At 54.9% G+C, this 12,182-nt stretch overlaps 5 non-coding genes across 5 annotated transcripts; all 5 read right to left on the reverse strand.

The window, feature by feature from the left end:
- Positions 1-1,578: 1,578 nt before the first annotated feature.
- Positions 1,579-1,697, reverse strand: LOC138529062 (5S ribosomal RNA). Its single transcript, XR_011284414.1, has one exon. It is a non-coding gene; the product is annotated as a 5S ribosomal RNA (ribosomal RNA).
- Positions 1,698-4,166: 2,469 nt separating this feature from the next.
- Positions 4,167-4,285, reverse strand: LOC138529096 (5S ribosomal RNA). Its single transcript, XR_011284447.1, has one exon. It is a non-coding gene; the product is annotated as a 5S ribosomal RNA (ribosomal RNA).
- A 2,469-nt stretch (positions 4,286-6,754) lies between these two features.
- Positions 6,755-6,873, reverse strand: LOC138529063 (5S ribosomal RNA). The gene has a single exon (XR_011284415.1). It is a non-coding gene; the product is annotated as a 5S ribosomal RNA (ribosomal RNA).
- A 2,469-nt stretch (positions 6,874-9,342) lies between these two features.
- On the reverse strand, positions 9,343-9,461 carry LOC138529064 (5S ribosomal RNA). Its single transcript, XR_011284416.1, has one exon. It is a non-coding gene; the product is annotated as a 5S ribosomal RNA (ribosomal RNA).
- A 2,469-nt stretch (positions 9,462-11,930) lies between these two features.
- Positions 11,931-12,049, reverse strand: LOC138529097 (5S ribosomal RNA). The gene has a single exon (XR_011284448.1). It is a non-coding gene; the product is annotated as a 5S ribosomal RNA (ribosomal RNA).
- Between the last annotated feature and the right edge of the window lie 133 nt (positions 12,050-12,182).

The following is a 12,182-nucleotide window of genomic DNA, read 5'->3' on the forward strand; positions in this document are numbered from 1 at the left end:
AACTCACGCCACACTAGCACTCACCCAGGCGTCGGTTCCTTACAAAAATAGAAAGCACCTCTAAAAAAAGAAGAAATAAACACACACACAATTTTCCTGCTGCGGTCTCCTCGACTCTTTGGAAGGCAGAGGGCGATGTTGGTTGAAGCCCTTACCTTCTCTGGCTGGCGGCCTACAAGACCAGGAAAGAAGCAGGCCCAGTAACAGCAGCTGAGGCCCCCAGCCCAGCCACGCCTAGGCAGGCATCAGCTTAAGGCTGACTCTCTACCCCACTGCTGCCCCAAATTGGTTTGGCAAAAGTTTGCAAAGAAGATGCCTGTAAATTTAACTCACGCCACACTAGCACTCACCCAGGCGTCGGTTCCTTACAAAAATAGAAAGCACCTCTAAAAAAGAAGAAATAAACACACACACAATTTTCCTGCTGCGGTCTCCTCGACTCTTTGGAAGGCAGAGGGCGATGTTGGTTGAAGCCCTTACCTTCTCTGGCTGGCGGCCTACAAGACCAGGAAAGAAGCAGGCCCAGTAACAGCAGCTGAGGCCCCCAGCCCAGCCACGCCTAGGCAGGCATCAGCGGAAGGCTGACTCTCTACCCCAGTGCTGCTCCAAGTTGGTTTGGCAAAAGTTTGCAAAGAAGCTGCCCGTAAATTCACCTCAAGCCACACTAGCACTCACCCAGGCGTCAGTTCCTTACAAAAATAGAAAGAATCTCTAAAAAAGAAGAAATAAACACACACACAATTTTCCTGCTTCTATCCCCTCGACTCCTTGGAAGGCGGAGGGCAACCTTCGCCGCTGGTGGCCTTCACATGCAGGAAAGAAGCACACCCAGGAACAGCAGCTGAGGCTCCCAGCCCAGGCAGGCTTCAGCTGAAGGCCGACTTGGGAAGCACTGAGGCCAGACCCTGGGCTCCTGGGTCCCTCGGTTGAAGGCTCGAGGCCAGACCCCTTGGCTCCTGTGTCCCTTGGCTGAAGGCTCGACCAGTGCTCGACCAGGCTCGATCAGGCGAGATATTAGGTAGCATGGGGCCCAGCTGGGACTTCTAGGAAGCTTAGGGTGACGGCCGCTTCTGCCCCATCATCCAGAGGCCTGGCTATGGAGAGGCATGATGTGGCCTCCCTCCCTTCCTGCCTCTTGTAGGCACTTCTCCCCCGTGAGCACTTCCCGCTCCAAGTGTCCCCTTGTCTCCCAGGGTGCACTCTTCCTCTAGAGCCCACATATGCAGATGAGGCCCATCCACTTGCCTCCCCTAGCTGTAGGGGGCCTTGCGCGTCCACTGGAGAGAAAACGGGGAGACGCTGGAGGTGCTTTGCCAGGGACACGAGTGGCCCTTTCTGGCTGCATCCACCCACCCGAGGCGGCGAGCTGCTGCCCTGGCTTCAGTCTCCTGCTGCTCCAAGTTAGTTTGGCGACAACGTGTCCGCCTCTGACGGGGCTCTGCATTGGAGCGAGGGCTGCTGTCTGCCCCTGTGCCTTTTTCACGCGCCGTGTTTGTTAAAATTAAAAGCGGAATGGAGGAAAAATGTAGTTCAAGACGGGGAAGACGAACGCCGCCTATCGGGCACAGAGTAGCAAAATGCCTACAGCACCTGGTATTCCCAGGCGGTCTCCCATCCAAGTACTAACCAGGCCCGACCCTGCTTAGCTTCCGAGATCGGACGAGATCGGGCGCATTCAGGGTGGTATGGCCGTAGGCGAAGAGTGCGCCGATTCCGAGCCTCTTGTGCTGTGTCGGCTCCTCCGACGTCCACTGCCCTCTTGCAAGGCTGAACGCTGTCCTCTGCAGTGTGCTTCTGCCCTTCTTTTTGCCTCAAGCTCAGGAGCCACAGCTGCCAGCTTGGAAAAGCAACGAGCGGCTCCATGCACCCACTTTTGAAATACCCACTTGCCTACTCATGTTTGCAAAGAAAGTGTCTGTAAATTCAGGCCAAGCCACACTTGCACTCACTCACCCAAGCATCCGTTCCTTACAAAACTTTAAAAAAAAACTCGGAAAGAAAGATGGAAATAAACACACACACAATTTTCCTGCTGGGGTCTCCTCGACTCTTTGGAAGGCAGAGGGCGATGTTGGTTGAGGCCTTACCTTCTCGGGCTGGCGGCCTACAAGTCCAGGAAAGAAGCAGGCCCAGTAACAGCAGCTGAGGCCCCCAGCCCAGCCCAGCCCAGGCAGGCATCAGCTTAAGGCTGACTCTCTACCCCACTGCTGCCCCAAATTGGTTTGGCAAAAGTTTGCAAAGAAGATGCCTGTAAATTTAACTCACGCCACACTAGCACTCACCCAGGCGTCGGTTCCTTACAAAAATAGAAAGCACCTCTAAAAAAGAAGAAATAAACACACACACAATTTTCCTGCTGGGGTCTCCTCGACTCTTTGAAAGGCAGAGGGCGATGTTGGTTGAGGCCCTTACCTTCTCCGGCTGGTGGCCTACAAGTCCAGGAAAGAAGCATGCCCAGTAACAGCAGCTGAGGCCCCCAGACCAGCCCAGCCCAGCCCAGGCAGCCATCAGCTGAAGGCTGACTCTCTACCCCAGTGCTGGTCCAAGTTGGTTTGGCAAAATTTTGCAAAGAAGATGCCTGTAAATGTAACTCACGCCACACTAGCACTCACCCAGGCGTCGGTTCCTTACAAAAATAGAAAGCACCTCTAAAAAAAGAAGAAATAAACACACACACAATTTTCCTGCTGCGGTCTCCTCGACTCTTTGGAAGGCAGAGGGCGATGTTGGTTGAAGCCCTTACCTTCTCTGGCTGGCGGCCTACAAGACCAGGAAAGAAGCAGGCCCAGTAACAGCAGCTGAGGCCCCCAGCCCAGCCACGCCTAGGCAGGCATCAGCTTAAGGCTGACTCTCTACCCCACTGCTGCCCCAAATTGGTTTGGCAAAAGTTTGCAAAGAAGATGCCTGTAAATTTAACTCACGCCACACTAGCACTCACCCAGGCGTCGGTTCCTTACAAAAATAGAAAGCACCTCTAAAAAAGAAGAAATAAACACACACACAATTTTCCTGCTGCGGTCTCCTCGACTCTTTGGAAGGCAGAGGGCGATGTTGGTTGAAGCCCTTACCTTCTCTGGCTGGCGGCCTACAAGACCAGGAAAGAAGCAGGCCCAGTAACAGCAGCTGAGGCCCCCAGCCCAGCCACGCCTAGGCAGGCATCAGCGGAAGGCTGACTCTCTACCCCAGTGCTGCTCCAAGTTGGTTTGGCAAAAGTTTGCAAAGAAGCTGCCCGTAAATTCACCTCAAGCCACACTAGCACTCACCCAGGCGTCAGTTCCTTACAAAAATAGAAAGAATCTCTAAAAAAGAAGAAATAAACACACACACAATTTTCCTGCTTCTATCCCCTCGACTCCTTGGAAGGCGGAGGGCAACCTTCGCCGCTGGTGGCCTTCACATGCAGGAAAGAAGCACACCCAGGAACAGCAGCTGAGGCTCCCAGCCCAGGCAGGCTTCAGCTGAAGGCCGACTTGGGAAGCACTGAGGCCAGACCCTGGGCTCCTGGGTCCCTCGGTTGAAGGCTCGAGGCCAGACCCCTTGGCTCCTGTGTCCCTTGGCTGAAGGCTCGACCAGTGCTCGACCAGGCTCGATCAGGCGAGATATTAGGTAGCATGGGGCCCAGCTGGGACTTCTAGGAAGCTTAGGGTGACGGCCGCTTCTGCCCCATCATCCAGAGGCCTGGCTATGGAGAGGCATGATGTGGCCTCCCTCCCTTCCTGCCTCTTGTAGGCACTTCTCCCCCGTGAGCACTTCCCGCTCCAAGTGTCCCCTTGTCTCCCAGGGTGCACTCTTCCTCTAGAGCCCACATATGCAGATGAGGCCCATCCACTTGCCTCCCCTAGCTGTAGGGGGCCTTGCGCGTCCACTGGAGAGAAAACGGGGAGACGCTGGAGGTGCTTTGCCAGGGACACGAGTGGCCCTTTCTGGCTGCATCCACCCACCCGAGGCGGCGAGCTGCTGCCCTGGCTTCAGTCTCCTGCTGCTCCAAGTTAGTTTGGCGACAACGTGTCCGCCTCTGACGGGGCTCTGCATTGGAGCGAGGGCTGCTGTCTGCCCCTGTGCCTTTTTCACGCGCCGTGTTTGTTAAAATTAAAAGCGGAATGGAGGAAAAATGTAGTTCAAGACGGGGAAGACGAACGCCGCCTATCGGGCACAGAGTAGCAAAATGCCTACAGCACCTGGTATTCCGAGGCGGTCTCCCATCCAAGTACTAACCAGGCCCGACCCTGCTTAGCTTCCGAGATCGGACGAGATCGGGCGCATTCAGGGTGGTATGGCCGTAGGCGAAGAGTGCGCCGATTCCGAGCCTCTTGTGCTGTGTCGGCTCCTCCGACGTCCACTGCCCTCTTGCAAGGCTGAACGCTGTCCTCTGCAGTGTGCTTCTGCCCTTCTTTTTGCCTCAAGCTCAGGAGCCACAGCTGCCAGCTTGGAAAAGCAACGAGCGGCTCCATGCACCCACTTTTGAAATACCCACTTGCCTACTCATGTTTGCAAAGAAAGTGTCTGTAAATTCAGGCCAAGCCACACTTGCACTCACTCACCCAAGCATCCGTTCCTTACAAAACTTTAAAAAAAAACTCGGAAAGAAAGATGGAAATAAACACACACACAATTTTCCTGCTGGGGTCTCCTCGACTCTTTGGAAGGCAGAGGGCGATGTTGGTTGAGGCCTTACCTTCTCGGGCTGGCGGCCTACAAGTCCAGGAAAGAAGCAGGCCCAGTAACAGCAGCTGAGGCCCCCAGCCCAGCCCAGCCCAGGCAGGCATCAGCTTAAGGCTGACTCTCTACCCCACTGCTGCCCCAAATTGGTTTGGCAAAAGTTTGCAAAGAAGATGCCTGTAAATTTAACTCACGCCACACTAGCACTCACCCAGGCGTCGGTTCCTTACAAAAATAGAAAGCACCTCTAAAAAAGAAGAAATAAACACACACACAATTTTCCTGCTGGGGTCTCCTCGACTCTTTGAAAGGCAGAGGGCGATGTTGGTTGAGGCCCTTACCTTCTCCGGCTGGTGGCCTACAAGTCCAGGAAAGAAGCATGCCCAGTAACAGCAGCTGAGGCCCCCAGACCAGCCCAGCCCAGCCCAGGCAGCCATCAGCTGAAGGCTGACTCTCTACCCCAGTGCTGGTCCAAGTTGGTTTGGCAAAATTTTGCAAAGAAGATGCCTGTAAATGTAACTCACGCCACACTAGCACTCACCCAGGCGTCGGTTCCTTACAAAAATAGAAAGCACCTCTAAAAAAAGAAGAAATAAACACACACACAATTTTCCTGCTGCGGTCTCCTCGACTCTTTGGAAGGCAGAGGGCGATGTTGGTTGAAGCCCTTACCTTCTCTGGCTGGCGGCCTACAAGACCAGGAAAGAAGCAGGCCCAGTAACAGCAGCTGAGGCCCCCAGCCCAGCCACGCCTAGGCAGGCATCAGCTTAAGGCTGACTCTCTACCCCACTGCTGCCCCAAATTGGTTTGGCAAAAGTTTGCAAAGAAGATGCCTGTAAATTTAACTCACGCCACACTAGCACTCACCCAGGCGTCGGTTCCTTACAAAAATAGAAAGCACCTCTAAAAAAGAAGAAATAAACACACACACAATTTTCCTGCTGCGGTCTCCTCGACTCTTTGGAAGGCAGAGGGCGATGTTGGTTGAAGCCCTTACCTTCTCTGGCTGGCGGCCTACAAGACCAGGAAAGAAGCAGGCCCAGTAACAGCAGCTGAGGCCCCCAGCCCAGCCACGCCTAGGCAGGCATCAGCGGAAGGCTGACTCTCTACCCCAGTGCTGCTCCAAGTTGGTTTGGCAAAAGTTTGCAAAGAAGCTGCCCGTAAATTCACCTCAAGCCACACTAGCACTCACCCAGGCGTCAGTTCCTTACAAAAATAGAAAGAATCTCTAAAAAAGAAGAAATAAACACACACACAATTTTCCTGCTTCTATCCCCTCGACTCCTTGGAAGGCGGAGGGCAACCTTCGCCGCTGGTGGCCTTCACATGCAGGAAAGAAGCACACCCAGGAACAGCAGCTGAGGCTCCCAGCCCAGGCAGGCTTCAGCTGAAGGCCGACTTGGGAAGCACTGAGGCCAGAACCTGGGCTCCTGGGTCCCTCGGTTGAAGGCTCGAGGCCAGACCCCTTGGCTCCTGTGTCCCTTGGCTGAAGGCTCGACCAGTGCTCGACCAGGCTCGATCAGGCGAGATATTAGGTAGCATGGGGCCCAGCTGGGACTTCTAGGAAGCTTAGGGTGACGGCCGCTTCTGCCCCATCATCCAGAGGCCTGGCTATGGAGAGGCATGATGTGGCCTCCCTCCCTTCCTGCCTCTTGTAGGCACTTCTCCCCCGTGAGCACTTCCCGCTCCAAGTGTCCCCTTGTCTCCCAGGGTGCACTCTTCCTCTAGAGCCCACATATGCAGATGAGGCCCATCCACTTGCCTCCCCTAGCTGTAGGGGGCCTTGCGCGTCCACTGGAGAGAAAACGGGGAGACGCTGGAGGTGCTTTGCCAGGGACACGAGTGGCCCTTTCTGGCTGCATCCACCCACCCGAGGCGGCGAGCTGCTGCCCTGGCTTCAGTCTCCTGCTGCTCCAAGTTAGTTTGGCGACAACGTGTCCGCCTCTGACGGGGCTCTGCATTGGAGCGAGGGCTGCTGTCTGCCCCTGTGCCTTTTTCACGCGCCGTGTTTGTTAAAATTAAAAGCGGAATGGAGGAAAAATGTAGTTCAAGACGGGGAAGACGAACGCCGCCTATCGGGCACAGAGTAGCAAAATGCCTACAGCACCTGGTATTCCCAGGCGGTCTCCCATCCAAGTACTAACCAGGCCCGACCCTGCTTAGCTTCCGAGATCGGACGAGATCGGGCGCATTCAGGGTGGTATGGCCGTAGGCGAAGAGTGCGCCGATTCCGAGCCTCTTGTGCTGTGTCGGCTCCTCCGACGTCCACTGCCCTCTTGCAAGGCTGAACGCTGTCCTCTGCAGTGTGCTTCTGCCCTTCTTTTTGCCTCAAGCTCAGGAGCCACAGCTGCCAGCTTGGAAAAGCAACGAGCGGCTCCATGCACCCACTTTTGAAATACCCACTTGCCTACTCATGTTTGCAAAGAAAGTGTCTGTAAATTCAGGCCAAGCCACACTTGCACTCACTCACCCAAGCATCCGTTCCTTACAAAACTTTAAAAAAAAACTCGGAAAGAAAGATGGAAATAAACACACACACAATTTTCCTGCTGGGGTCTCCTCGACTCTTTGGAAGGCAGAGGGCGATGTTGGTTGAGGCCTTACCTTCTCGGGCTGGCGGCCTACAAGTCCAGGAAAGAAGCAGGCCCAGTAACAGCAGCTGAGGCCCCCAGCCCAGCCCAGCCCAGGCAGGCATCAGCTTAAGGCTGACTCTCTACCCCACTGCTGCCCCAAATTGGTTTGGCAAAAGTTTGCAAAGAAGATGCCTGTAAATTTAACTCACGCCACACTAGCACTCACCCAGGCGTCGGTTCCTTACAAAAATAGAAAGCACCTCTAAAAAAGAAGAAATAAACACACACACAATTTTCCTGCTGGGGTCTCCTCGACTCTTTGAAAGGCAGAGGGCGATGTTGGTTGAGGCCCTTACCTTCTCCGGCTGGTGGCCTACAAGTCCAGGAAAGAAGCATGCCCAGTAACAGCAGCTGAGGCCCCCAGACCAGCCCAGCCCAGCCCAGGCAGCCATCAGCTGAAGGCTGACTCTCTACCCCAGTGCTGGTCCAAGTTGGTTTGGCAAAATTTTGCAAAGAAGATGCCTGTAAATGTAACTCACGCCACACTAGCACTCACCCAGGCGTCGGTTCCTTACAAAAATAGAAAGCACCTCTAAAAAAAGAAGAAATAAACACACACACAATTTTCCTGCTGCGGTCTCCTCGACTCTTTGGAAGGCAGAGGGCGATGTTGGTTGAAGCCCTTACCTTCTCTGGCTGGCGGCCTACAAGACCAGGAAAGAAGCAGGCCCAGTAACAGCAGCTGAGGCCCCCAGCCCAGCCACGCCTAGGCAGGCATCAGCTTAAGGCTGACTCTCTACCCCACTGCTGCCCCAAATTGGTTTGGCAAAAGTTTGCAAAGAAGATGCCTGTAAATTTAACTCACGCCACACTAGCACTCACCCAGGCGTCGGTTCCTTACAAAAATAGAAAGCACCTCTAAAAAAGAAGAAATAAACACACACACAATTTTCCTGCTGCGGTCTCCTCGACTCTTTGGAAGGCAGAGGGCGATGTTGGTTGAAGCCCTTACCTTCTCTGGCTGGCGGCCTACAAGACCAGGAAAGAAGCAGGCCCAGTAACAGCAGCTGAGGCCCCCAGCCCAGCCACGCCTAGGCAGGCATCAGCGGAAGGCTGACTCTCTACCCCAGTGCTGCTCCAAGTTGGTTTGGCAAAAGTTTGCAAAGAAGCTGCCCGTAAATTCACCTCAAGCCACACTAGCACTCACCCAGGCGTCAGTTCCTTACAAAAATAGAAAGAATCTCTAAAAAAGAAGAAATAAACACACACACAATTTTCCTGCTTCTATCCCCTCGACTCCTTGGAAGGCGGAGGGCAACCTTCGCCGCTGGTGGCCTTCACATGCAGGAAAGAAGCACACCCAGGAACAGCAGCTGAGGCTCCCAGCCCAGGCAGGCTTCAGCTGAAGGCCGACTTGGGAAGCACTGAGGCCAGACCCTGGGCTCCTGGGTCCCTCGGTTGAAGGCTCGAGGCCAGACCCCTTGGCTCCTGTGTCCCTTGGCTGAAGGCTCGACCAGTGCTCGACCAGGCTCGATCAGGCGAGATATTAGGTAGCATGGGGCCCAGCTGGGACTTCTAGGAAGCTTAGGGTGACGGCCGCTTCTGCCCCATCATCCAGAGGCCTGGCTATGGAGAGGCATGATGTGGCCTCCCTCCCTTCCTGCCTCTTGTAGGCACTTCTCCCCCGTGAGCACTTCCCGCTCCAAGTGTCCCCTTGTCTCCCAGGGTGCACTCTTCCTCTAGAGCCCACATATGCAGATGAGGCCCATCCACTTGCCTCCCCTAGCTGTAGGGGGCCTTGCGCGTCCACTGGAGAGAAAACGGGGAGACGCTGGAGGTGCTTTGCCAGGGACACGAGTGGCCCTTTCTGGCTGCATCCACCCACCCGAGGCGGCGAGCTGCTGCCCTGGCTTCAGTCTCCTGCTGCTCCAAGTTAGTTTGGCGACAACGTGTCCGCCTCTGACGGGGCTCTGCATTGGAGCGAGGGCTGCTGTCTGCCCCTGTGCCTTTTTCACGCGCCGTGTTTGTTAAAATTAAAAGCGGAATGGAGGAAAAATGTAGTTCAAGACGGGGAAGACGAACGCCGCCTATCGGGCACAGAGTAGCAAAATGCCTACAGCACCTGGTATTCCCAGGCGGTCTCCCATCCAAGTACTAACCAGGCCCGACCCTGCTTAGCTTCCGAGATCGGACGAGATCGGGCGCATTCAGGGTGGTATGGCCGTAGGCGAAGAGTGCGCCGATTCCGAGCCTCTTGTGCTGTGTCGGCTCCTCCGACGTCCACTGCCCTCTTGCAAGGCTGAACGCTGTCCTCTGCAGTGTGCTTCTGCCCTTCTTTTTGCCTCAAGCTCAGGAGCCACAGCTGCCAGCTTGGAAAAGCAACGAGCGGCTCCATGCACCCACTTTTGAAATACCCACTTGCCTACTCATGTTTGCAAAGAAAGTGTCTGTAAATTCAGGCCAAGCCACACTTGCACTCACTCACCCAAGCATCCGTTCCTTACAAAACTTTAAAAAAAAACTCGGAAAGAAAGATGGAAATAAACACACACACAATTTTCCTGCTGGGGTCTCCTCGACTCTTTGGAAGGCAGAGGGCGATGTTGGTTGAGGCCTTACCTTCTCGGGCTGGCGGCCTACAAGTCCAGGAAAGAAGCAGGCCCAGTAACAGCAGCTGAGGCCCCCAGCCCAGCCCAGCCCAGGCAGGCATCAGCTTAAGGCTGACTCTCTACCCCACTGCTGCCCCAAATTGGTTTGGCAAAAGTTTGCAAAGAAGATGCCTGTAAATTTAACTCACGCCACACTAGCACTCACCCAGGCGTCGGTTCCTTACAAAAATAGAAAGCACCTCTAAAAAAGAAGAAATAAACACACACACAATTTTCCTGCTGGGGTCTCCTCGACTCTTTGAAAGGCAGAGGGCGATGTTGGTTGAGGCCCTTACCTTCTCCGGCTGGTGGCCTACAAGTCCAGGAAAGAAGCATGCCCAGTAACAGCAGCTGAGGCCCCCAGACCAGCCCAGCCCAGCCCAGGCAGCCATCAGCTGAAGGCTGACTCTCTACCCCAGTGCTGGTCCAAGTTGGTTTGGCAAAATTTTGCAAAGAAGATGCCTGTAAATGTAACTCACGCCACACTAGCACTCACCCAGGCGTCGGTTCCTTACAAAAATAGAAAGCACCTCTAAAAAAAGAAGAAATAAACACACACACAATTTTCCTGCTGCGGTCTCCTCGACTCTTTGGAAGGCAGAGGGCGATGTTGGTTGAAGCCCTTACCTTCTCTGGCTGGCGGCCTACAAGACCAGGAAAGAAGCAGGCCCAGTAACAGCAGCTGAGGCCCCCAGCCCAGCCACGCCTAGGCAGGCATCAGCTTAAGGCTGACTCTCTACCCCACTGCTGCCCCAAATTGGTTTGGCAAAAGTTTGCAAAGAAGATGCCTGTAAATTTAACTCACGCCACACTAGCACTCACCCAGGCGTCGGTTCCTTACAAAAATAGAAAGCACCTCTAAAAAAGAAGAAATAAACACACACACAATTTTCCTGCTGCGGTCTCCTCGACTCTTTGGAAGGCAGAGGGCGATGTTGGTTGAAGCCCTTACCTTCTCTGGCTGGCGGCCTACAAGACCAGGAAAGAAGCAGGCCCAGTAACAGCAGCTGAGGCCCCCAGCCCAGCCACGCCTAGGCAGGCATCAGCGGAAGGCTGACTCTCTACCCCAGTGCTGCTCCAAGTTGGTTTGGCAAAAGTTTGCAAAGAAGCTGCCCGTAAATTCACCTCAAGCCACACTAGCACTCACCCAGGCGTCAGTTCCTTACAAAAATAGAAAGAATCTCTAAAAAAGAAGAAATAAACACACACACAATTTTCCTGCTTCTATCCCCTCGACTCCTTGGAAGGCGGAGGGCAACCTTCGCCGCTGGTGGCCTTCACATGCAGGAAAGAAGCACACCCAGGAACAGCAGCTGAGGCTCCCAGCCCAGGCAGGCTTCAGCTGAAGGCCGACTTGGGAAGCACTGAGGCCAGACCCTGGGCTCCTGGGTCCCTCGGTTGAAGGCTCGAGGCCAGACCCCTTGGCTCCTGTGTCCCTTGGCTGAAGGCTCGACCAGTGCTCGACCAGGCTCGATCAGGCGAGATATTAGGTAGCATGGGGCCCAGCTGGGACTTCTAGGAAGCTTAGGGTGACGGCCGCTTCTGCCCCATCATCCAGAGGCCTGGCTATGGAGAGGCATGATGTGGCCTCCCTCCCTTCCTGCCTCTTGTAGGCACTTCTCCCCCGTGAGCACTTCCCGCTCCAAGTGTCCCCTTGTCTCCCAGGGTGCACTCTTCCTCTAGAGCCCACATATGCAGATGAGGCCCATCCACTTGCCTCCCCTAGCTGTAGGGGGCCTTGCGCGTCCACTGGAGAGAAAACGGGGAGACGCTGGAGGTGCTTTGCCAGGGACACGAGTGGCCCTTTCTGGCTGCATCCACCCACCCGAGGCGGCGAGCTGCTGCCCTGGCTTCAGTCTCCTGCTGCTCCAAGTTAGTTTGGCGACAACGTGTCCGCCTCTGACGGGGCTCTGCATTGGAGCGAGGGCTGCTGTCTGCCCCTGTGCCTTTTTCACGCGCCGTGTTTGTTAAAATTAAAAGCGGAATGGAGGAAAAATGTAGTTCAAGACGGGGAAGACGAACGCCGCCTATCGGGCACAGAGTAGCAAAATGCCTACAGCACCTGGTATTCCGAGGCGGTCTCCCATCCAAGTACTAACCAGGCCCGACCCTGCTTAGCTTCCGAGATCGGACGAGATCGGGCGCATTCAGGGTGGTATGGCCGTAGGCGAAGAGTGCGCCGATTCCGAGCCTCTTGTGCTGTGTCGGCTCCTCCGACGTCCACTGCCCTCTTGCAAGGCTGAACGCTGTCCTCTGCAGTGTGCTTCTGCCCTTCTTTTTGCCTCAAGCTCAGGAGCCACAG

The sequence above is a fragment of the Ambystoma mexicanum genome, chromosome 7q (assembly GCF_040938575.1).
Source record: "Ambystoma mexicanum isolate Mex_15411 chromosome 7q, UKY_AmexF1_1, whole genome shotgun sequence".
Taxonomy (NCBI): Eukaryota; Metazoa; Chordata; class Amphibia; order Caudata; family Ambystomatidae; genus Ambystoma; species Ambystoma mexicanum.